Consider the following 27,609-nt stretch of genomic DNA (forward strand, 5'->3'; position numbering starts at 1 on the left):
GCAACTCACACCTATATAAGTTAGTTTTCAAGGCACTGTGAGGGTCTGAATTCTATTTGTCTAAGTGATACTTAGTCTTTCTTTGGTCCATTATTTTCAAAAAATTCATGGTATATTTTCTCTATCAGATCTTGAGAATACATGAATATAGAATGATCTAAATTTCTTCTGAAGATCATTTTGAGTCTACTGTAAATTGTATACAATTTTCAAGGAAAATCAATACAAATTATGAACTGTCCCCGTATCAATTCTTTCTGAATCTTGTCTCCTTTTAATTACTTGGTTATCTCGATATTGTATAAGTAAAGGCTTGTGCAATTGAATGCAAACCAATTAGGTTGTATATCTGTTTATCACTACTGTTAATTCAATGGATTAAGTAAAAGCTTTGGTGAATGTGATAAGGTTGTTGTAGTAGTGGAAAGGGTTTTGAATGATAAATTTTGATAAGAATTGCTGAGAAAATTTGTTGTCAGGCAACAAATTAGATCTAAGAATTTGCTATAGACTCTGAACCCCAATGGATTAGGCATTGATCAAATTTGATCCAGCTAAAAGAGAAAAGTATCACAAATGGTTGTCAACATGTAGCATCAAATCAATTTTTACTTTTATTTCTTAAAGATTTTCAAAGTTGGCATGTACTTGTCTGCATGGAATGTTTTAGCTTTAGTTAGCCATTATTGCTGAGAGTATCTACAGACCTATAGAAGATTTTTGGCCATATCTGTTATACGGGATGTGTTTATCAAATTATCAAGAATTGTACATGTATTGGAGAAATTGAGATGAGAATCAGAATGAAACTAAAATAATTCTCATACAGTTTCCCCAATCTTGTATCATCCTTGGGTATACCCACCCTGGTTTTGTAGAGCCAGAAGAGTAGAAAACCACCCTTGGTTTTGTAGAAGTTGGGCCGAAATGGTTTGTACATACAATTGATAATAAGAATTGGCTATTCTTTAGACTGTGTGAGTATTGTCATCTTGGTATTAAGCATTTTGTTGCTTAGTAGTTTTAAAACACCAAAAGTTACCATCCCCATTGGGGTTTCCCTAGTTAACAAAATATGGTGTTCTGGGTTCTCTTATTGCATAGTTATATTTTCTATTCAATATAGTTAGTTTTCTTTCATGTGCAAGTTATAAGGAAATTAATATTATCTAGTTTTTGGATAATGTTTATGGAATACTGATTCAACCCCCTCACACTCATGTTTCCTTATTTCTAACAAGGTGGGTAGTGGAAATCAATGATAGGAGAATATAATATTTTTAGCTCACAAGATCTATTAGGAAAAAATATCCTTTGGCTCATTCTCTTTTTGTCATAGTACCTGATGCTCTCCACTACCTCTTGAGGAAAGAATCTCTCTCCCCTATGGTAAGGGGTATATCCCTTCCTATTAAGGAAGTGATTGCTCATGTAATTTGATGATGATACTATAATGATGTTGTATCTTGAAGACTATAAATTTGGACTACGTAACAATCAAGTTGGAACTATTTTATTGTGTTTCTAGGAGCAAAGTTTCATACTCAAAGTCCACCATGCTAGGTTGGGAAGATAATCACACAAATGGGTGGGAAAAATATGGTATTGATTTGGAAGGACTAGATCACATTGTGAGATGCCAAAGTATTCCATATGTTGTGAACCTAGATATCAATAATATGTTGAATTGGATTAAAGAAAGGATCCTCATAAAACTAAACAAATGGTATAATACCATCCTCTCTCTAACCAAGAGAGTTCATATTTTCAAAAAATCCTCCCTTTGTAATTGATATACTTCTTCTCAACATGTTTTTTAATCAAATATACATTGGATTTATAAAAAAGTGATCAAAGGCTATTTGTGGTTGGATGGGAAAATGGGAAGGAAATGTCATCAATTTTTTTTGGAGTGGTGTACTAAAACAAAGGAGTTGGGACGTTTATATTTTAAGGACTTAAGAGTTCAAGGGGTAGCCTTTTAGTAGTTAAGTTTATTTCCAAATCTATGTATAATAGTGAAAGCTAGAAAGTGCTAATCAAGAATAATATCACAACACCTTATCCATCCAAAGGAAATGATTATTCTAGTTTAGACATATCATATATACTCTTTATTGATGGGAATGTTGTGGTTGGAGGCTCTAATGTATTCAAGACATTATGGAAGGTGTTGACAGATTCAAAAATCTATTTTTTGGGACTAAATATTGGAAAGGGTATCACCTTGTGTGTGGTTAGAAGTCAATATAGTGTAATTTACAACACAAAGGGAAGGTGTTGATAAGGCTTTAAGGATGCTCAATGAGTCGGGAAAGCAAAGGAATTTTAATTTTCTAGGATGTTATCAATAGTCATGGAATTCTATCTTGGGCCAAATTAGGGAAGGGATTTTTATTTTAGTAGGTAAATGGAGAACCCTTTTAGTATTGCATTCCTTGATTATTTCTTTTGGTTTTCCCATCAAATGTGGCAACTCATCTAACTGTACCTTCCAATTTCATTTGATGGATAATACCCCAATTCAGCATGCTAAAACCAAATATATTTACTCTCTTCTCACTCATAGCCTTGCTATTATTGACCACCTCAATATGAAATGGAACCTTTAGTTACAACCATCAATATGACACTCTTTTCGCACCCACATTTAGAATCGACCCATTAAACAAACTATTATCTATTTTCTTTGACATATTCTTCTTCATAAACTACCATTCAAAAAGCTTGGGGGTGAAGCTAATCTATGCTCGCTTCATAAGCAATATGAGTTTATTATTCATATAATTTTTGAGTGCATTATTTCTAAAGAGATGTGGAACATGTTTTTGCAAGCCTTGAATATCAACTTTTAGATGGAAAATGTAATATTAGGATATATTTTGAAGGTAACAAATTTTGGTCAACTTTTTCTTCTTTCTTGATATGGCATATTTGGGAGATGATGAGTTATGGCATGTTTACAACACTCCACCTTTGTCCCAAGCCTAATAAAAAAGGATCACTCCTTATCCAAATCAACTATGCTAAGACTTCTTCTTAGGTACACATAAGTTTTTATGCCTAATGGTTTAGTGAAAATGTCTGCTAGCTACTACTTAGACATACAAAATACCATTTTTATTTCTCCATTACCAACTCTCTAATGAAATGATATCAAATTTATATGTCCTTGTGTCTCCCATGGAAGACAAGATTATTTAGCAATGCAAATGATGAAATGTTGTCACAATTTTTTTGGTTCCATCCTCTTGCCTTTCATTCAAATCTACCAAGACTATTCTTACCAAAGTAGCTTGACATGATTTGGCATATAGTTGTTATGTATTCAACCTTTGTTGTAGATTCCGCAACAATTGATTTCTTCTTGGATGCCCATAAAATTAAACCTGAACCCATATGAAACATATATCTAGAAGTGCTCTTTCTATCATCTAGACTTCCAACCCAATCACTATTAGTGTAACCAACCAACTCAAAATCATTATCAGGAGTATAAAAAATCCTAAATCCCTTGTTCCCATTCACATGCCTTAGGATTCTCTTTTCTACTCGCCAATGGGAATCCTTTGGTGCCTCCATAAATCTAGAAATAAAACTTAGTGTATGCATCATGTTAGGATAAATTTTTTTTAAATACATCAAACTTCCAACCATGCTTTTGCATAATGTTGGATTCACATTTTTACTGCAATCTTCCTTACTCAACTTTAGACCTACCATTGTTGGTATTGGGGCTACATATCTATTCTATAGGTTGAATCTCTCCAAGATTTGATTTACATATTTTCCTTGGGAGATGAAAATCCCATCATGCATTTGTTTTACTTCTATGCCTAGAAAGAATATCAAGAGACCTAAGTCTTAAATTTTAAATTCATTCTTCATGACCTCTTTGAACTCATCAATTAGGATATTATCATTTCCAATGAAGACTAAGTCATCCATATACAAGACAACAATCAAGACCTTACCATTTGTTTCCTTGATGTAAAGCGTGGGCTCACCATTGCTTTTATTAAAAATATTTCTCATCAAGTATGAGTCAATCCTACTATACCATGTTTGTGGAGCTTGCTTGAGCCCATAGAGAGCTCTCTTCAATCTATACACCTTGTGTTCTTCATCTACAGCTTCATAACTAGGTGGTTCCTCCATATATGCTTCTTATTTAAATACACCATTCAAGAAGACATACTTCACATCCATTTGATATACCTTCCATTTTTGTTGGGCTTCAATTTCTATGACAACATGCACAGTTTCCATTCTTGCGATGGGGGCATATGTCTCATCATAATCTCTGCCATACTACTACTTGTACCCCTTGACCACTAAATGTGTCTTATGCCTATCTATTTTTCCTTTAGAATTTCACTTGGTCTTTTAAACCCATTTAATTCCAATTAGTTATTTCCTTGGAGGCAAAGTTGTTAACTCCCATGTTTCATTTCTTTCAATAACATCTATTTCCTCATCTATGGCATTACATTATTTCTTCTCTTTGATAGCTTCCTCCAAAAGAATTGGATCACTATGAGAAAATAATGCAAAATTTAGACTCTCCTCAAACTTTTTACCATATCTTCCTTCTTTGTATATCTCCCTTACACTCTTAGTCTTTCTTGGCAATAAAGAGGCAAGAGTGGGACCTAAATTTTTAGTATTGTTGCTACTATTGTTTGCATGCTAACTTAGGGTTTTCTTGAGCGGCTAAGAATTGAATCTTTGCATGTTAGAGGATACTTTCCTTTTTTCCTTTGCTTAAAACTATCTATGCTTTCTACTCCATCATCTCATTGATAACAAATTTTGAAATTCTAGAAGATTCATCTGTCGAGCCATCCCATGACTAATTTTCAATAAACTCCACATCTCTTGAAATGATGATCTTCTTAGTGATTGGATCATACAACATATAGGCTTTTGATTCCAAGTTGTAACCAGTGAAGATGCACTTCACACCTTTTTCATCCAACTTTTTTCTTTGCTCCTTTGGCACATGTGCATGTACTACACATCCAAACACTCTCAAGTGCTCAACTCTCCACCTATGTCTTGACCATGACTTAATAGGAATCTTGTTAGGGATTTCCATTGTAGGACAACTATTTATCAAATATACTATTATTTCTACATCATCTCCCCAATATTTAGTTGGGAGTCCCCTTGGTTCATCATGCTTCTTTCCATTTCCATAATGGTCCTACTCTTTCTCTCAGCCACTCCATCTTGATGTGGCGTATAACTAGCTATAAGTTCCTTCTTGATTTTATTTTTCTTTAAAAAAATTACAAACATATTTGAGGTATACTCCCCTCCTCTATCTGATTTTAGAATTTTTACATAGTGTCCACATTCTTTTTTATCTAGGGCTTTAAATTCAACAAATGTATCAAATTCTTCAAATTTTCCTTTCAAGAAATACACCCATGTCCTATGACTAGAATCATCTATGAATGTAATAAAATGAGTACCCCCCCCCCCCCCCCCCCCCCATAGAAGTTATTTTCATAGGGCCAACTAAATCAAAATGCACAAATTCTAGTGGTTCCCTTGCCCTTCTAGAATTACCAAAATTAAAGGGAAGCCTATGTTTCTTTCCCAAAATACAAGCCTTACATTTGTCACATGAATTTACGATATTTGGTAAACCTTCTACCATTCCTTTCTTAGATAATAAATTTAAACCAGCAAAGCTAAGATGACCATATCTTAGATACCATAGCTTGGAGAGGTCTTCACTCATGCTCCTAAGAGTTGATTTTTGATGTGCTATTGTGCATGCTTTCTTTAGAGGTGCACAATGACTTGAGAAGAGAAACGTGTCTCTATCTTCAATGGGAACATCTTGTTCTTTATATTTTGGACTACTACAAGTACCTTCTTACTCCCATCCTTTTCATGAATGGTACACTTGTCATTTTCCTTGAGCACCTTATAACCATTTTGAATGATTGTCCAACACTCATAAAATTGTTCTTCATAGCTAAGGAAAAATAAACATTTTATGTCTCCTTCTTCTCACCTTGCTTGGTGTGCACCATGATTGATCCTTTGAGCATAATGGGAATGGTTCCACTGTTCCCCATAATTTCAAACTTTAAATTTCTATCAATGAAAGAAAATAAACCTTCATTAGCACTCATGTGGTTGTTGCAAATGCTATCCAAATACCATACCTCAGGGCTTCCTTCTTTACTTATGTTACACATGATGAAGGCTATGGGATTTTTTGCATTCTCCATATTGACATCAACCGCATTTGCACTTTTCTTTGACTAATCACCCTACTTCTTCTAGCCTTCCCTAGCATCATGCCCAAATTTATGACAATAGTAACATTCTATATTTCTCTTATTGAATTTGTAACTATTATTACCTCCTCTAGATTTTTTTGAGAGGTGCTTGCTCCCTCTTGACTAATTTATCGTCCTGAGCTTTCTACACCAACATTCCTTTGACCATTTCTTCCATGACCTATACTTTTTGAGCCTCTACTAGATCCATTTCTTCCTATCCCCTTGCCTCTTAAATTTTCTTGAGATTTGAAAATTTTCTCTCGGAAAGATGTAGTTGACATGTTAATCTAGTGCTCATGGGTTTGCAAAGTTCCCATCAACTCATACATGGTCAATGTAGTGAGATCCTTTTGTTCCTCAATTATTATCACAAGATTATTATATTTTTGAGGTAAACTCCTCAATATATTCTCTACTATCCTTTTCTCTTCATACTCTTCTCCATTTGTTTTGAGATAGTTTTTCAATGTAGAGATTCTTGAGTTGAATTCTACAATAGGTTCATTATCCTTCATTTTAAGGTTCTCAAACTCTCTTTTGATCATCTATAGCTTCACTATTCAAACTTTATCAGTCCCATTGAATTTTGTCTCGAGGATATCCCATGCTTCCTTTGAATAATTTTCTACTACAATCTTAGGAAAAATAGTTTCTATCATGGTTGCCTTAATCAAACTCAATGCTTTTGCACCCCTTCTTCTTGACACCTTCAACTAAGACTTCTAAGGGTTTGTGAGGGTAGCATACTTTGTTGGGGTGATTATATCATTGAAACCAATCATTGCAAACTCCCACAAATCATTAGAAACCATTAAGGTTCTCATTTTCTTTGCCCACGTATCATAATTTTGTCCATTAAAGGATGATGGTTGTTGTCATGTCTTTCCTACACCTCCTACCATGTCAAATATGTAAGGAAACTTGGCAATAAAGAATGTAACCGTTTCCACATAACCCATAATAGATCTAAAATAAACACGGAATTAAAATCCACATGCAAGAGAATAGAAATTATACCCACAAAATTGTGACACAAGATATACCCTAAGAAACCTTCATTGAGGGAAAAAACCCAGCCTCCAAAAGCATCCATCATCATGTATTATTCAGCAAAAATACCATTGCCATACAACCATGGAAGCCTTCATGGCCATAGCCACAACTGAGCAAACTATGTGAACAAGCATAAATCCACACATCCTGTTGGTGTTTTATTTTGATGTTAACAGTACTAAAACTACTAGGCGACAAAAGGCTTAGTACCTAGATATCAGTACATACACAACCTAAAGAATAGCCAATTCTCATTATCACTTGCATATGCAAAGTATTAGGACCCAACTTCAATAAAACCTTAGACGGTTTTCTACTCTTTTGGCTCTGTAAAACCAGGGCGGGTGCACTCGGGGATGGTTCAAAGATGGAATAATTGTATGAGAATTATCCTTAGTTTCATTTTGATTCTCATCTCTAAATCCTTAAACATATAAGTAAATAACTGATAAATACATCCCTTGAACAGATATGGCCAAGAAATCTTCTATAGCTCTGCAGATGTTTCCAACAACAATGGCTAAACGAAGCTAAAACAATCTAGGCAGGCAAGTGCTGGCCAACTTTGAAAATCTTACAGAAAAGATAAATGAAATTTGATTTTATGATGTATTTTGAAAAAGCTAGTTATAATATACTTCTCTTTTGGCTGAAATACTTTCGATCAGTGCCTAATCCATTGGGAATTCAGAGTCAAGTAAATTCTTAGATCTAATTTGTTGCCTTGCAACGAATTTTCATCAGCAATTCTTACCAGAATTTATCATTCAAAAATCCTTATTAACACCCGAGCAACCTCATCACATTCATCAAAGCCTTTACTTAATCCATTGAATTAATAGCAATAGCAAATGGATGTACAGTCTTACTAAATTGCAATCAATTGCATAAGCTTTTACTCACACAACATCAAGGTAGCTCAGTACTAAAAAGGAGACAAAATTCAGAGAAGAACAGATATGGGGACAGTTCATAACTTGTATTCATTTCCTTTGAAAATGATATATCCTTTACAAAAAACCCAGAAAAACCTTCAGAGAAGAAGCACAGTTCTTTCTACGTTCATCCATATCTCAGAAAATTTTGACAGAAAAAGCATACTATAAATTCCTTTCCAAAAATGTTTGGACCAAAAAAGAACTAAGCACAATACTTAGTGAAAACCAAGTTCGAACCCTTCTTTAGCCTTGGGATCTCACTTAAATAATGTGAGATGCAACAAGCTTCAGGCTACAGAAGGTGACAGGTGTCCTTCTTTTGAAAAACAAAAAAGAAAAAACAAGAATAACAGAAAGGTTGATTACAACAGCATTTCTTGGCAGGTCCCTTTCTGTTATGCTTCTTGGTTGTTATGATCTGCTCTCGCAATCATTCTTCATCTTCAGAGTACATACCCATAAGGTCTGCAAGTGATGTATCATCTTCTGTTACATGCAAAATCACTTTAACCTGGGGATTTTCTATGTCATCATTGCTGACTACAAGAGTAACAATTACTCTTTCATCTTCCTCGTCATCTCCTCCTGACATCTGTTCACTAAACTGATCTTTCCATCTGTTGAAAGTATCATCATCTGGCCAATCAAAACTTAGGGTTTCTCTTTGTATCTTTATTAAAGAATTGGCATTTTCTTCTAATTCATCGAATTCTTTTCTTATATCAGCATAATACAGTTGTATTTTTACCAGCTCTTCATTTGTCTTTGCCCAAAACCAATAGCCAGTCTCACTGATGATGTTTGTTATTCTGTTATCAAATAATTCATCCATTTCCTTTTTTCATTTGTCCTTTCCCTTTACTGTATTAACAGATTCTAAGGCACAAGGAAATAGGGTGAATTTCTTAGCAAGATATCTTGAAAAATAAAGTGTCAATTTCCTCTGTAAAGAATCTCTTTTATTTTCAAAATTATCTAATTGATTTAATAAATCAAAAATCCTCTCAACCTGATGGTAGGGCATTTGAACTGTAGATATACAAATAATTGTAACATCATTATTCCTCTGTCTCCACTTCTGTGTAAGAGAATCTAGTCCATTCTTTTCTTTATTTAACTCATCTATGAGGGTTACAATCCTTGTCAACTGGTCATAAAAATTTGACCATTGTATTTTATCCCTCAAGTATGTCACACCTTGCTTCCATTTCTCTTCTTGCTGATTTCTAAATTCTATCTGCCACTCATGTAATTTGGTTTTTTCTGCTTCAAACTCCTCTGCAGTATAGAATTGGGGTCTTTCAAGGTGTCAGGTATCTCAATAATAGGGGTTAATCCCATAGATGACTGTGGGGGATATGCAATTCTTAATGTACTGGATTCTCCTATTTTTCTCTTTCCAAGTACCTTTTCTAATTGAGACACCCTGTTTTCTAACTCAATTCTCCTTTTTACCTCTTGATTATAGGCTTCTACCACTACTTCATATTTATTATGCATATCCATCATTTCCCTCTCTTCTCTTTCCGCAGTAGCCAAGGCAAATTTAGAATAATCCACATTCATGTGGGCTGCCTGTATATTTGAAGTGTCAGCAACTCTTCTTACAATGATACTCCCTATCAATCCTGAATCATCAGGCTGTGATGAAGTAACCCTGGATCCTCTTCTCAAGGACCACATAACAAGGGCAGCTTGATCATTGCTGAATGTTGTACCCAAGAATTCCTCTTTATTTGGATCCTGAAGCCCTAAATTATTTGAAACAGAATTAAAACAAATGCGTCAGCAATGTCCCAATTGGGAAATAATAAAACATTAGCATTTTTTACCATCTATCTTCCCTCATTAGGGGTTATATTTTGGAACTCTTGAACCATTTGTTCTTTTATTAGATTTTGAATGGAGGCCTCATCCATTTCTGGATGTTCTGCTCTCATATTATTGCACCTTTGCTCAAAAATGTGCATGTTTACTCTCCACGCAAACTGATGGAAAGCCCTAGATCTTACAAAATTGTTATCAGACAAAAAATGCTGACTGGCTTGTTCCAAAATAGGGTCCAATTCCCTTCCTCTGAAATCTGCTGTAGTTAATTCAAAACTTGGTACAGGGGGTTCCTGAGGGTTCCCTTCATCAATCTCTGCTTGTGTAACAAAAATTTCTCCTTGTGACCCCATTTGTTCGAATTGCTCACTGGTGAGTTGTTCTTCCTCAACTCTTATTGGGGTTTGAGAAGGTGAGCCACTTTCATCAGGGGATTCTTCCTCCCTTATTATTCTTCTTCTTTTGGGGGAAGGTTCAGGGGGTCTTTCTTCTAGGACAGTGCTGGTGGATCCAACAATCTGTTTTTGTTTATGCACAACGGGCACCTACTGTCGGACAATAGTATACCCTGTTTTCTTCCGTACCACCAGTGGACCTACTCCAATGTTGGGAGTGAAACCCAATTTTCTCATAATTTCTCTGGCTTTATCTCGAAAAGAATTAATAAAATGTTGTTTCTTCTCATTCATTACCTCCATTATCTCAGAGAAATTACTCATGAGTTTATGTACTTTGTCTGCATTGTTTGCAGCATTACTAAGAGGACTGAAATTTTTATCAAAACAATTAATGAATTCCAAAACTTTTGAATAGACTCTCCATTTTTCTTTCTTTATTTCTTGCTCATGGAGAGAATATTCATTTCTTATTACATCTTCTGGAAAATAGAATTCATGCTGAACTGGACGCAGCTTGATTCTCAATCTAAGGGCAGAGTTAAAGAAACCTTCTGCATCACAAAAACGAGAATGAGACACTGCCATTTTATATTGATCCAAAAATTTATGGAGGAAGACCCACCCTTCTTTAGTTATCACAAACTGGTGGGCTATAGTACAAGTAGGAAAAATTGATCCTGTCCCCCTTTTGTGCAAAAAGGCCTCCTCCACTCCTCCCAACTGCCACAAAAATTCAGCTATCCCTACCTTCAAGGGTACCTGATAGGGTAACACATGGGGTGTTCCTTTGAAACCATAGACCCTGATGACCGTTGAGACTGAATATGGGATAATATCTCCCCAATTATGTGAAACCTTTAGATTGTGGGTTTTGTCCATAGGCCTGATAAGGTGGATTAATGCTTTAGGGATTCTGGGATTGTCACTCAATAAGAGGCACCTTAGTTTGGAGGCAAAGTGCCTATCAAATCTAACGAAGCTAGCATTTTCTGCTTCCCAGGTCATGTCTGCACTCCATAATTGGACTGGTAGTGCTTCCCCTTCTTGTTCTCTATTTAAAACCATTTCTTTACCAAAATAAGTGGCCCCTTTAAAAAGAAACATATGCATCAGTAAGGAATACTGACCCCAAACCTTTTCCACCTTGCCCTGTGCAATCCCCACCAATCCATGATGGATCTCATTTGCCAAGTAAGATGCAAAATCAAAAATTATTTCCACACCAAAAGAAGAGATTTGGGTGATCATATACATGAAGCTCACCGGAATAAAATCTTCTTCGCCCTCTCCGAAGACTCTGCACAAGGTCCTATATATCTCCACTGCCCTGGCATTAAAACATGATTTCTTGAAGGGCTCTTTAGAAGATGATGTTATGGTTGGGAGGCCTCCAATTCGGCCTATGTGGGCTTTCAGTGCACCCTGTCTAACTACATCCCTCTTGGATATATATTCCTTTTCTAAATCTATCAGATTAATGGGCACATGATACATGGTGAGGGGTCCCAGACTGAATACCTTCCTAATCTCCTCGGGACTGATGGTAACTAAAGCCTCACCATCTACTCTCCTCACTACCTTAGTGGCTTGGTCATATTTTTTTGCTATGGCTTCAAGCAAGTCAAAATCCATAAACACGCTGGGAACAACAAGCTTCCCAAGATCAAAATTCCAAATGTTGGCATGAGGGGCATATAACTTTCTCTCTGCAAACCATTTCTTGAATAAACTCAAACCAGTCTGAGCAGTTTGAGCATCCCGGACCCAATTACCTTTATCATACAATCCATCAGCTACCCTAAGCCTAGGATTGAGTGAGGTTAACCTCTTAACTTGCACCGTTTCTACAGTGGACTCAGGAAGTAACTCAAGCAAATCATCATGCACATTTCTATCCAGGTAGTTTACTGCTCCTGTAAATCCCTTCTTAGGAGGCATCTTGGGCTATCCTCTTTAAAACTTAAAAGCTCACAAAGATGATGGCAGTTTTACTTACTTGAATTCTGTCTCAATTTTCCTTTGAATTCCTGCAAAATTTCAGCGAACAGATAACTTGACAATTTCTTATCAACCTTGGCACACTTTTCTTTCAGTAATAGCTTCTGCACAGGAATGGCTTCAAATCTTTTTCTCGCGTGAAATGAAACTGATGCAATCTCTCTGTATTATACTCTGTTTTTTCTCACGGACGAAGCTTTCTTGTCTAATTAATACAGAGAGTGGCACTACATTTTTAATTTAAAACTGTGCCGTTGATCTTCAAAGATCCTTTAAACCCACTGACGACGGAGAACACGTGTCAGCATGTCGCTACTTCGTTATGCATAAAGAACAAGCACCTTGCCATAACGAGGCGGCGACAACCGTTGATCGGATCAAGAAATGATCGAAAGATACGCTACAGGGCTTCTTAAGAAAGAAGGCGATGGGCCCATCTCGCTATGTCGCTGTAATTATCTTCCTTGCAACTCATCATAACGAGATAGCGAGCTCCGTTGATTCACTTTAAGCTGATGTTCCAGATTTCTTGTACATTTAGTCAAGTAAGCATTAATGAGAATCGGATCTCTGCATAGCTAGCACATGTCAAATTTTATCAGTCACCTATCATTACACGTCATCATAGATCTTGCCGATCTTTTACCATTTTACGGGGCCTCGCTAACTCGCTAACGGTGAAGCACCTCAACTTTTCGATAGCGAGGTAGCGAGCTTCGGCACTTAAAAGGATTTCGTGCCGGAAAAAGCAAGGGGGTACCCAGTAATTACTTCCATTAATTAAAACTGATTCTGACAATAGTATTCATGACAGGTCATGCCACCTGGTGTAATTATGATACAAGCAAGATGCAATTTCATCATTTTAAGATTTTCACGTGGCCTCGCTACTTCGCTAACGGTGAAGTGCCTGAATTTTCCGATAGCGAAGTGGCGGAACTTCCGAAAAAATCAACATTCTGGCTCTGATGTCAGATATTCTAGTGGGTCCTTCTTCCCCCTTTTTATGGTGAATTGCAAAGTGTACCTGCACAATAAAGTAATTAATAAGCAAATCTTCGATCGCCGCACCTTCACTTCATGGTCCCACCGCTTAAAAACTCGACACTCGCTATCTCGCTATACTTAATGAGCATGCAACTTTCAATAGCGAGATAACGCCAGCGGTAGATCTAATCGGATCTGACGGTTGGGACAAACAGTAAGAAAGGTAACCCGGGAGAGAGGAAAAGGAATACGGAAGCATATTCGCTTCTTTTGAATTTTGAAAATTTTCGCGCCCGACCATTTATAAATAGAGATGAATGTAAGGCTTACAAGGCGAATATTTCTTATAGATGGTTTATCCAAAACCTTATACTTCACTTAGACATAGAACTTCTGACTTTTCTATGGTTTAACTGAAGAATTTTTTACTGCAGAAAAAGTCAAACCAACAGTGGCTCTGTCTGGGGATGATAGACTACTTGAGTCTATGCAAGGATTCAGAATCTATAGGAGAACAGACCACACACCCGAGAAATGACAACTTCTTCAGAGAGCACTGAGCAACACACAAAAACAAAAACTCAGACTGTACAAGGATTTACAGAAAACAGGACGCTGGGAAAACCTAAAACTAATGTTCATGGAAGAAACTAAGTATTTTTTCAAGAAAAATACCTCTTCAAGAACTGTCCATGAACTGGCAATTCAAGAATATTATCAAATACATCTTTGATTATGTAGGAATCTTCACCCCAAGTATTCTCAATGAGATATGGGCCTAACCAAATGGGGTCAAATTTGCCATGTTTTCCTTTATCTTCAATTCTGGCGTTCCACATTAAGACTAGGTCTCCATTTTCAAATTTCTTGTTTACAGTTCTTTTATCATAGAGTGTTTTGACTTGTAACTGCAATTTTTGATTTCTCAGAGATGCTTCTCTTCTGGCTTCGGTCAATCCTACCAGTTCATTCATTCTTTCTTTCATTTCATCAGTAGTATCTTCATCATATGACTGGATGTAATTGTATAATCCCATCAAATTGTTCTGGGGCATTCTAGCTTGAATTCCATACACTAAATCAAATGGAGCCACCCCAATTGCCTTCTTTACAGTTACTCTATTAGCCCATATTGCCAACTGTAACTTGGAATCCCATGCCCTTTTATTATCGTCCAAGGTTCTCTTAATGATTTTCAACAAGCTTTTATTTGTGGACTTAGCTTGTCCATTCCCTTGTGGGTGATATGGGGCAGACGTTGTTCTTGTCATTCCATATTTATCACAAAAATTTATGAATTCCTCAGACCTAAAACACATAGCATTATCTGTGACAACTTTCTGTGGACATCCAAATCTGGAAATGATATTATTCAATAAGAAATTATTTACTACTTTACTCGTTGCATTTCTGGTAGGGATAGCCTCTACCCATTTTGTAAAGTAGTCAGTAGCAACCAGAATCCAGGAATAGCCAGTACTGGACTTGGGAAAAATTTCTCCTATGAAGTCCAGACCCCATTGTTGAAAAGGTGCTTTAGTTTCAACTGGCTTCAGTGGAGTATTTCCTGAGAATTTCAGCTTCCCAGCAAATCTTTGACAAGGATCACATTTTTTAACCATAATTTGAGCATCTTTGAACAAAGTGGGCCACCAGAAACCAGCTCTCATTATCTTATGCGCAGTAGTTTTGGCCATGTAATGTCCTCCACATACTCCAGCATGCATTTCTTTCAAAATCTCATTTGCCCTTTCTCTGTCAACACATTTCAACAGAACTCCTTCAAATTTTCTCCACCATAAGTTATTTTGAACAATTACATATCTGATGGCTTGCAATTTAATATTCTTTTTTTCATTATCAGGCAGATGGGGAGGAACTTCCATGTGTTGCAAATAATGTATAACATTAATGTACCAGTCACACTGGTCCATGTCGCATAAATCAGTTCTGAAATCATTATTTACTAGGTTTATTTGATTAGCTTCCAGGTTAGTTTCGGCCATAAGTTTGGCCAAACCTTGACCTCTGACTAACTTAGCTATCTGCATATCAATGTTAAATTCTTGGATTCTATTGATCCATCTGCATCTCCTTCCTGACACTTCCTGCTGAGAGAAAATATCTTTAACTGCAGCACTAGGTACAAAGGCAATAATAGTAGCACCTACCAAATAACTTCTGAATGCTTTTACAGCCTTTACCAAAGCATATGCTTGTTTTCATTTATTTCATACTTTAGTTCAGCATGCTGCAGGGATTTGCTAAAAAAGGCAATAGGCTGTTCATACCCTTCTTGGTTTTTCTGTAATAAAACTGCAGCCACAGTATGGAATGATGCAAAAGAAAAGATATGCATGGGTTTTGTATAATCTGGGGTCTTCAACACTGGAGCATTTTTTATCGCAGTCTTTATATCCTGAAATGCCTGTGAAGGTTCACCATTCCAATCTATAACAGCTCCTTTCTTGAGCATTTTTGAAATGGGTCTACTGATTTCAGCGAAATTTGTAACAAACCTCCTCAGAAAATTAACCTGGCCAAAAAAGGACTGTATACCTTTCACGTTTTTAGGTTTAGGGACTTTATCAATAGCCATTACCCTTTCTGGGTCTATTTTTACCCCATCCTTGGACACAATGTGTCCTAATAACTTTCCTTCTGTGACCCCAAATGAGCATTTCTTTGGGTTTAGGGATACCCCATATTCCAGGGCTTTTATAAAAAAAATTTCCAAGTGTTTGCAGTGATCTTCAGCTTTATTAGAATACGCTGTAAGATCATCCTGGTACACAACCATAAATTTGTCAATATATTCATGAAATGCTACATCCATGGCTCTTTGGAAAGTAGCTCCTGCATTAATCAAGCCAAAAGGCATCCTCACATACACATACGTTCCCCAAGGGGTTGTGAAGGCTGTTTTGAACTGTTCACTTTCTTTTACCAGAACTTGATTATATCCAGAAAAGCCATCCATCATTGACATCAATTCAGAGCTGGTCACTTGTTGCAACATAGCTTCCATATTAGGTAAGCCATAATTATCTTTTAGAGATGCAATGTTTAGATTTCTAAAATCCACACAAAGCCTAATATCTCCATTCTTTTTTCTTACAGGAACAAGGTTTGAAACCCAAGTGGAATGCCTAATTGGTTTGATTATTCCACCATCTCTTAGCTTTGTCAGTTCTTCCTGCATTTTTGGGGCAAGGGTAGGATTGATTGGCCTCTATTTTTGCCTAAAGGGTTTTACATTTTCTTTCAACGGTATGACATGCTGGAAAAGGTCCTCCCTATAAGCTTTAAGGTCATCATATGACCAAGCAAAAACATGCCTGTACTTTCTAAGTAGGTCAATCAATGCTTTTCTGATTTGAACTGGCAGATCTTGGCCGATGTAAACCTTTTTAGGAATTTCATTCGTTCCCAAATTCACTTCTTCTAGCTCCTGCAGTTTGGGGTCCTTTATTTCCGATCTTACTCTGTCTTGGTTATCAAAAATGTTCTCCAAGACTACCAACCCCTTAGGCATCTTATTTGTTTTTAATTGCATGATTTCCTGACCAAAAATGGTTTCCTTCCCATTTATGGTTTCAATTAGTCCATTGCAGTCCATCTCTTGCCCATGGTATTTGTCTTCATTTAGCAAAAAATTTGTGATATCTTTGTCATCTTCAAACACCTGCCAATTGTCAATGTTGTCAGGTATAGAAGGTCTGTTTTGAATCTCAATCTGGGAGATTCTTGCAAATGATATTTCTTTTGGCTTGATAGCTACATTAGCCAGAAGATCAGCCATTTTATTTTGGGTTCTATCTCTCCATGAGATCCCAAATGCATCAAAGAATTCTATTTGATCCCAGACCGCGTTTCTATATTGTTTTAATCTCCTATTTTTTGAGGAGTATGTTCCTTTAATCTGAGAGATGATCAACTCAGAGTCCCCTATGACACACAATTTCTTAATTTTGTGATGTGTGGCCACTTTGAGACCTAGCAGCAATGCTTCATATTGAGCAATGTTATTTGTGCAAGCAAACTTCAAGGTGAATGAATACCTGAAGGTGTTATTTTCAGGGGATACAAAGACTACACCTGCCCCTGCACCCTCTTTAGAACTAGCCCCATCAAAGAACATTGTCCACAGTTTTGGTGAATTCATGCAACATTCAACCTCATTTTCAATGATATCAGGTAAGTTTTCCACTTCCTGAATAATTAATTCAGCCCTGAAAGCATTAATCCCAGTGTCTAGGAAACAGGTGGTATCTTTGTCAATTTCTTCACCTAAGATGTGGTTAACCCTTGGTTCCCTATTTACCCTGACAGCTTTGTCCCCTATATGGAAAGTGGCATAAGTAAGGTCACATTGTAGGCTTCCCCCCATGGCGGCACTCCATTTTCTGGAAAGTAGCATCCCGTAATGTGGGGGTATATCCACTACAAGGACAGACATGGTTAATTCCACCTCAGGAAATGCGGCCAGTTTGAATGGTAAGGCATTTATAGTACCTATTACTGGAACCTCTCTAGCATCCATCCCTCGGCATCTACCTTGCTTAGTATCCACCTTCAATCCTAGGGCTTCCATTACTTTAAAGGGCATTATAGTGTTGGAAGCTCCAGAATCTATCATACAGTTTTTCAAGGTTTTCCCTTTTATGATTAAACTAAGGAAAAAAGGATCAATATCTTGTATGAACGCAACTGATGAATCATCTAAGAACATCTGAGGAATCTGGGATATAATGCCATTGTCCTCTATTATTAATGGGGTCTGTTGGGCTACAGCTTGATTATCAATACTATTGTTGTTTGCTATCCCACCCAACCATGACAAAGCTTTATTTTTATGTTCTTCAATTCTAAAAAGCTCAGACAAGGGTACTTTCACAGTAATTTGAGATAACATGGCAATCATATCAACAGGTTCAACCACAGTAGGTTTTACGATAGTACCTGGGATCGGAGTCTTTTGAGTAGTGGGCACCACTTTTAGCTTGACAACATCCGATTCTGATTTCTCTGGTTGCACTACGGTCTTTGTTGCTTCAACTTTCTGAAATTGAACCTTCTTTTTTGGTTCCCATTTCTGACCCTTGTTCTCCTTGATCTTAGACACATCTATACTGACTTTCTTGTGTTGATCATTTGTCTTATGAGTGGTGTCTTTGATGAACATACTAGATGGCCTTCCGGCTTCATTATTTATTGCTCTATTTCTCAAATTGTAATTACTGTGGACTTGTGAAATCATTTCGGCTGTAATTCTATCAATTTCCTCCTTGGAGGGGATTTTTAGGTTTGTGAAACCTACTTCAGAAAATGTATTGCATACCTTATCTGTATCATTCTTTTCGTCATCTGCAAATATTTGCTGATGATGTAACTGGTAAGCAATTCTCTGGCTGGTATCATCATTCTCAGGTTCTTCTGAATCAGAATCTATCAAATCATCAGATGTGTTCGCCATATTGCAACTTATATCATCATGGTTCTTTTCTTCTGTTTCTTCTTCTGCTTGCACTCCTTGAGCTTGGGCGAATGATTGGGCAACAGCACAATAATCAGCAGAATGAGGTGATTGGCATATAATGCGCCAAGGTACATCATCATTCATATTTATAGTGTTCCTTTGCAGGGGGTCTGGGGTACCCTTATCCTTCATATTTTGGATCTGGTTAGGAACTGGTTTACCATCTTTCCATTGGGTGGTGTAAGGGTAATTCTGCATCCTAGGCTGTCTATTGAAATTGTTGTTATTCATAGGGGTTCTCTCAGTAACATTTGTCTTATTGAAATTAGTGGGATTCATTTTCTTAAGCATTTCTAAAACATGGCGTATAGTAGGTTCTTCAGGCCTTTTTCCTATGGGAGTTTTGTCACCTTCCCTTTTATTATTGTTCTTAGGGTTGAAAAGCTTAGGATCATCCCTCCTCCCTAATTTGCCAGAGGCCTTTCTATTATTTTCTATATTCACTGCAACTCTATAGGCATCTCTCAGAGTTTGAGGATCTTTATCTCTCAGTTGGTAGGCCATTTTGCTATCAAAGGCATTAAAATAGGTTGTAAGACAGACGTCTTCATTTAACCGCATAAACTGAAACAGTTTGTACATCCCTTTCTGAAATCTCACATTGAAATCAAATGTGGATTCATTTGGATTCTTCTTGATATTGTTGAACTCATTCAACATGAATCCTGCATTGGTATTGTCCCCATATTGTTCCTTGAACAATTTCTCCAAATCACTCCATGAAGTAATACTATCATCAGGCAACCTCCTGAACCAATCCCTTGCATCCTCTGTGAGTGAATGCACAAATAATTTCATCACCATGTCCTCATGTTCAACTTCATAATCATTGAGCATGTCAATGAAAATTTTCAAATGTTCTTCACCAGTGACAGCATTATTTCCAGAAAACTTCACCACTTTATCCCTTAAATCAAAAGATATGGGATGGGGGGCACCAGGAATACCGGCAAATGATATTTGTCTATATTTTTTGAGGTATATAGGTTTCTTCTGGAAACCAGGAGCGTTAGAAGTACTAGCTGCATTAGCTTGAGTTAGGAGAGCAGCTTGGGATAGCTGTGGTGGGACAAATGGGACTTGAGTGCCAATATTGGAAGATGAGGTAGGAGCAGATTGGGGTGCTTTTTGAGTTGGGATTATGGGAGCATTAACTGGTGTAGGATTTGTAGGTGGGATAGACAAACTAGGCCATGAACTTAATGCAGAATTAGACTTTATGAATTGGATTTTCCTTCTGGTCTCTGCGGCCTGAGCTTCATTTTCAACCTTCTCAAGTTCTTTTGCAAGGTCTTCCTTCTCCTTTCGAGCCTTCTCTAGTTCTAGATCTAATTTTGATATGGAGGGTTGTATAGGTTTGCTCGGTATAGCTTGAGGCTCATTTATTTGGATTCCTACAGCCTTGCCTTTCCCTTTATCTGGAACTGTTCCAGTGGGCTCTATTGGATTAACTTGAATGGGTTTATAAGCTTGAATTTGGGCAATAATTGGTTCTTGTCTTTGATTTAGGAGTTTTTCCTGTTGTTTAACTTTAGCTCTTAGATTATCAATATTTCCAAAGACATCCTGATGGAGAGTGGGGATATTCTCTTCTAATTTTTTATTTTGATCTTTCAAAGCAGCCATCCTTCTTAGCAGAGTATGTCTTTCTATTATTGCATCCAAAGTGGTTCGCTCCCTTTCCTTTTCAAGACGGATGCGCTTAGCTTCTTCCTCAGCAATCCATTTCTTCAAAAATCCTATTTCAGATTGCACTTCTTTAGAATCAGCGGAGGTTGCCTCAGAATCAGCAGGATCATCTAGATCTATAAGGTTCGGTTCCATATATGGGGCTACTCTGGGATTAAAAAGGTTATCAGATGAACTTTTGAATCCTAGCCTACAATTTATATCTGCTACAGGCCCTGGTCTGGGTGAAGCAACTCCCATAGTAGATACGTCTTTATCTTGAAAAACTCTCTGATCTAGTAATGGGGTACTGAAAATACCTCCTAAAAGTCTTGTATTTTCGGATTCAGAACTAAGAGAAGATGATTCTCTTGCTATTATTGGTTGGTAATGGGAATTTACAGAGGCATTACCTCTAGGCTTCCAAGTAGGATTTGGATCTATTCTTTTCTTATTTTGGTTCTTCCTACCACCTTGGGGTAAATCAGTGAACATTGATACATCGGGATTGGCTCTCATGTAAGCCCTTGTGTTTTTTCTCTTGTCAGCCATATTCTCCTTTTGTTACAATAAGCACTAGCTTCAAAACCTTGACTGAGTCGCCACCCTTTTTCGGGAAAATATAATAACACTCCTTACTGACAGAAAGAAAACAATACACGAGCGGGAACAAAAATACGGCACAAAGAGATCAATCACTGATGTTGTAAGACTGCAACTCTTGCTTGTTAGATAAGACACTCGGATAAGCTGGATGTGTCAGTGTGTAGCAATGGTACTTGGGTTTGTATCTTCTTTAGATTCTCAAGTTTTGACACTAATGAGTCCCCAGCAAAGTCGCCATTTTTGTTGGTGTTTTATTTTGATGTTAACAGTACTAAAACTACTAGGCGACAAAAGGCTTAGTACCTAGATATCAGTACATACACAACCTAAAGAATAGCCAATTCTCATTATCACTTGCATATGCAAAGTTTTAGGACCCAACTTCAATAAAACCTTAGACGGTTTTCTACTCTTTTGGCTCTGTAAAACCAGGGCGGGTGCACCCGGGGATAGTTCAAAGATGGAATAATTGTATGAGAATCATCCTTAGTTTCATTTTGATTCTCATCTCTAAATCCTTAAACATATAAGTAAATAACTGATAAATACATCCCTTGAACAGATATGGCCAAGAAATCTTCTATAGCTCTGCAGATGTTTCCAACAACAATGGCTAAACGAAGCTAAAACAATCTAGGCAGGCAAGTGCTGGCCAACTTTGAAAATCTTACAGAAAAGATAAATGAAAATTGATTTTATGATGTATTTTGAAAAAGCTAGTTATAATATACTTCTCTTTTGGCTGAAATACTTTCGATCAGTGCCTAATCCATTGGGAATTCAGAGTCAAGTAAATTCTTAGATCTAATTTGTTGCCTTGCAACGAATTTTCATCAGCAATTCATACCAGAATTTATCATTCAAAAATCCTTATTAACACCCGAGCAACCTCATCACATTCATCAAAGCCTTTACTTAATCCATTGAATTAACAGCAATAGCAAATGGATGTACAGTCTTACTAAATTGCAATCAATTGCATAAGCTTTTACTCACACAACATCAAGGTAGCTCAGTACTAAAAAGGAGACAAAATTCAGAGAAGAACAAATATGGGGACAGTTCATAACTTGTATTCATTTCCTTTGAAAATGATATATCCTTTACAAAAAACCCAGAAAAACCTTCAGAGAAGAAGCACAGTTCTTTCTACGTTCATCCATATCTCAGAAAATTTTGACAGAAAAAGCATACTATAAATTCCTTTCCAAAAATGTTTGGACCAAAAAAGAACTAAGCACAATACTTAGTGAAAACCAAGTTCGGACCCTTCTTTAGCCTTGGGATCTCACTTAAATAATGTGAGATGCAACAAGCTTCAGGCTACAGAAGGTGACAGGTGTCCTTCTTTTGAAAAACAAAAAAAAAAAAACAAGAATAACAGAAAGGTTGATTACAACAGCATTTCTTGGCGGGTCCCTTTCTGTTATGCTTCTTGGTTGTTATGATCTGCTCTCGCAATCATTCTTCATCTTCAGGGTACATACCCATAAGGTCTGCAAGTGATGTATCATCTTCTATTACATGCAAAATCACTTTAACCTGGGGATTTTCTATGTCATCATTGCTGACTACAAGAGTAACAATTACTCTTTCATCTTCCTCGTCATCTCCTCCTGACATCTGTTCACTAAACTGATCTTTCCATCTATTGAAAGTATCATCATCTGGCCAATCAAAACTTAGGGTTTCTCTTTGTATCTTTATTAAAGAATTGGCATTTTCTTCTAATTCATCGAATTCTTTTCTTATATCAGCATAATACAGTTGTATTTTTACCACTTCTTCATTTGTCTTTGCCCAAAACCAATAGCCAGTCTCACTGATGATGTTTGTTATTCTGTTATCAAATAATTCATCCATTTCCTTTTTCCATTTGTCCTTTCCCTTTACTGTATCAACAGATTCTAAGGCACAAGGAAATAGGGTGAATTTCTTAGCAAGATATCTTGAAAAATAGAGTGTCAATTTCCTCTGTAAAGAATCTCTTTTATTTTCAAAATTATCTAATTGATTTAATAAATCAAAAATCCTCTCAACCTGATGGTAGGGCATTTGAACTGTAGATATACAAATAATTGTAACATCATTATTCCTCTGTCTCCACTTCTGTGTAAGAGAATCTAGTCCATTCTTTTCTTTATTTAACTCATCTATGAGGGTTACAATCCTTGTCAACTGGTCATAAAAATTTGACCATTGTATTTTATCCCTCAAGTATGTCACACCTTGCTTCCATTTCTCTTCTTGCTGATTTCTAAATTCTATCTGCCACTCATGTAATTTGGTTTTTTCTGCTTCAAACTCCTCTGCAGTATAGAATTGGGGTCTTTCAGGGGTGTCAGGTATCTCAATAATAGGGGTTAATCCCACAGATGACTGTGGGGGATATGCAATTCTTAATGTACTGGATTCTCCTATTTTTCTCTTTCCAAGTACCTTTTCTAATTGAGACACCCTATTTTCTAACTCAATTCTCCTTTTTACCTCTTGATTATAGGCTTCTACCACTACTTCATATTTATTATGCATATCCATCATTTCCCTCTCTTCTCTTTCCGCAGTAGCCAGGGCAAATTTAGAATAATCCGCATTCATGTGGGCTGCCTGTATATTTGAAGTGTCAGCAACTCTTCTTACAATGATACTCCCTGTCAATCCTGAATCATCAGGCTGTGATGAAGTAACCCTGGATCCTCTTCTCAGGGACCACATAACAAGGGCAGCTTGATCATTGCTGAATGTTGTACCCAAGAATTCCTCTTTATTTGGATCCTGAAGCCCTAAATTATTTGAAACAGAATTAAAAACTAATGCGTCAGCAATGTCCCAATTGGGCAATAATAAAACATTAGCATTTTTTACCATCTGTCTTCCCTCATCAGGGGTTATATTTTGGAACTCTTGAACCATTTGTTCTTTTATTAGATTTTGAATGGAGGCCTCATCCATTTCTGGATGTTCTGCTCTCATATTATTGCACCTTTGCTCAAAAATGTGCATGTTTACTCTCCACGCAAACTAATGGAAAGCCCTAGATCTTACAAAATTGTTATCAGACAAAAAATGCTGACTGGCTTGTTCCAAAATAGGGTCCAATTCCCTTCCTCTGAAATCTGCTGTAGTTAATTCAAAACTTGGTACAGGGGGTTCCTGAGGGTTCCCTTCATCAATCTCTGCTTGTGTAACAAAAATTTCTCCTTGTGACCCCATTTGTTCGAATTGCTCACTGGTGAGTTGTTGTTCCTCAACTCTTATTGGGGTTTGAGAAGGTGAGCCACTTTCATCAGGGGATTCTTCCTCCCTTATTATTCTTCTTCTTTTGGGGAAAGGTTCAAGGGGTCTTTCTTCTAGGACAGTGCTGGTGGATCCAACAATCTGTTTTTCTTTATGCACAACGGGCACCTGCTGTCGGACAATAGTATACCCTGTTTTCTTCCGTACCACCAGTGGACCTACTCCAATGTTGGGAGTGAAACCCAATTTTCTCATAATTTCTCTGGCTTTATCTGGAAAAGAATTAATAAAATGTTGTTTCTTCTCATTCATTACCTCCATTATCTCAGAGAAATTACTCATAAGTTTATGTACTTTGTCTGCATTGTTTGCAGCATTACTAAGAGGACTGAAATTTTTATCAAAACAATTAATGAATTCCAAAACTTTTGAATAGACTCTCCATTTTTCTTTCTTTATTTCTTGCTCATGGAGAGAATATTCATTTCTTATTACATCTTCTGGAAAATAGAATTCATGCTGAACTGGACGCAGCTTGATTCTCAATCTAAGGGCAGAGTTAAAGAAACCTTCTGCATCACAAAAACGAGAATGAGACACTGCCATTTTATATTGATCCAAAAATTTATGGAGGAAGACCCACCCTTCTTTAGTTATCACAAACTGGTGGGCTATAGTACAAGTAGGAACAATTGATCCTGTCCCCCTTTTGTGCAAAAAGGCCTCCTCCACTCCTCCCAACTGCCACAAAAATTCAGCTATCCCTACCTTCAAGGGTACCTGATAGGGTAACACATGGGGTGTTCCTTTGAAACCATAGACCCTGATGACCGTTGAGACTGAATATGGGATAATATCTCCCCAATTATGTGAAACCTTTAGATTGTGGGTTTTGTCCATAGGCCTGATAAGGTGCATTAATGCTTTAGGCATTCTGGGATTGTCACTCAATAAGAGGCACCTTAGTTTGGAGGCAAAGTGCCTATTAAATCTAACGAAGCTAGCATTTTCTGCTTCCCAGGTCATGTCTGCACTCCATAATTGGACTGGTAGTGCTTCCCCTTCTTGTTCTCTATTTAAAACCATTTCTTTACCAAAATAAGTGGCCCCTTTAAAAAGAAACATATGCATCAGTAAGGAATACTGACCCCAAACCTTTTCCACCTTGCCCTGTGCAATCCCCACCAATCCATGATGGATCTCATTTGCCAAGTAAGATGCAAAATCAAAAATTATTTCCACACCAAAAGAAGAGATTTGGGTGATCATATACATGAAGCTCACCGGAATAAAATCTTCTTCGCCCTCTCCAAAGACTCTGCATAGGGTCCTATATATCTCCACTGCCCTGGCATTAAAACATGATTTCTTGAATGGCTCTTTAGAAGATGATGTTATGGTTGGGAGGCCTCCAATTCGGCCTATGTGGGCTTTCAGTGCACCCTGTCTAACTACATCCCTCTTGGATATATATTCCTTTTCTAAATCTATCAGATTAATGGGCACATGATACATGGTGAGGGGTCCCAGACTGAATACCTTCCTAATCTCCTCGGGACTGATGGTAACTAAAGCCTCACCATCTACTCTCCTCACTACCTTAGTGGCTTGGTCATAGTTTTTTGCTATGGCTTCAAGCAAGTCAAAATCCATAAACACGCTGGGAACAACAAGCTTCCCAAGATCAAAATTCCAAATGTTGGCATGAGGGGCATATAACTTTCTCTCTGCAAACCATTTCTTGAATAAACTCAAACCAGTCTGAGCAGTTTGAGCATCCCGGACCCAATTACCTTTATCATACAATCCATCAGCTACCCTAAGCCTAGGATTGAGTGAGGTTAACCTCTTAACTTGCACCGTTTCTACAGTGGACTCAGGAAGTAACTCAAGCAAATCATCATGCACATTTCTATCCAGGTAGTTTACTGCTCCTGTAAATCCCTTCTTAGGAGGCATCTTGGGCTATCCTCTTTAAAACTTAAAAGCTCACAAAGATGATGGCAGTTTTACTTACTTGAATTCTGTCTCAATTTTCCTTTGAATTCCTGCAAAATTTCAGCGAACAGATAACTTGACAATTTCTTATCAACCTTGGCACGCTTTTCTTTCAGTAATAGCTTCTGCACAGGAATGGCTTCAAATCTTTTTCTCGCGTGAAATGAAACTGATGCAATCTCTCTGTATTATACTCTATTTTTTCTCACGGACGAAGCTTTCTTGTCTAATTAATACAGAGAGTGGCACTACATTTTTAATTTAAAACTGCGCCGTTGATCTTCAAAGATCCTTTAAACCCACTGACGACGGAGAACACGTGTCAGCATGTCGCTACTTCGTTATGCATAAAGAACAAGCACCTTGCCATAACGAGGCGGCGACAACCGTTGATCGGATCAAGAAATGATCGAAAGATACGCTACAGGGCTTCTTAAGAAAGAAGGCGGTGGGCCCATCTCGCTATGTCGCTGTAATTATCTTCCTTGCAACTCATCATAACGAGATAGCGAGCTCCGTTGATTCACTTTAAGCTGATGTTCCAGATTTCTTGTACATTTAGTCAGGTAAGCATTAATGAGAATCGGATCTCTGCATAGCTAGCACATGTCAAATTTTATCAGTCACCTGTCATTACACGTCATCATAGATCTTGCCGATCTTTTACCATTTTACGGGGCCTCGCTAACTCGCTAACGGTGAAGCACCTCAACTTTTTGATAGCGAGGTAGCGAGCTTCGGCACTTAAAAGGATTCCGTGCCGGAAAAAGCAAGGGGGTACCCAGTAATTACTTCCGTTAATTAAAACTGATTCTGACAACAGTATTCATGACAGGTCATGCCACCTGGTGTAATTATGATACAAGCAAGATGCAATGTCATCATTTTAAGATTTTCACGTGGCCTCGCTACTTCGCTAACGGTGAAGTGCCTGAATTTTCCGATAGCGAAGTGGCGAAACTTCCGGAAAAATCAACATTTCGGCTCTGATGTCAGATATTCTAGTGGGTCCTTCTTCCCCCTTTTTATGGCAAATTGCAAAGTGTACCTGCACAATA

The sequence above is a fragment of the Cupressus sempervirens genome, chromosome 3, assembly GCF_028749045.1.
Source record: "Cupressus sempervirens isolate cs-2001-9-10 chromosome 3, ASM2874904v1, whole genome shotgun sequence".
Classification (NCBI taxonomy): Eukaryota; Viridiplantae; Streptophyta; class Pinopsida; order Cupressales; family Cupressaceae; genus Cupressus; species Cupressus sempervirens.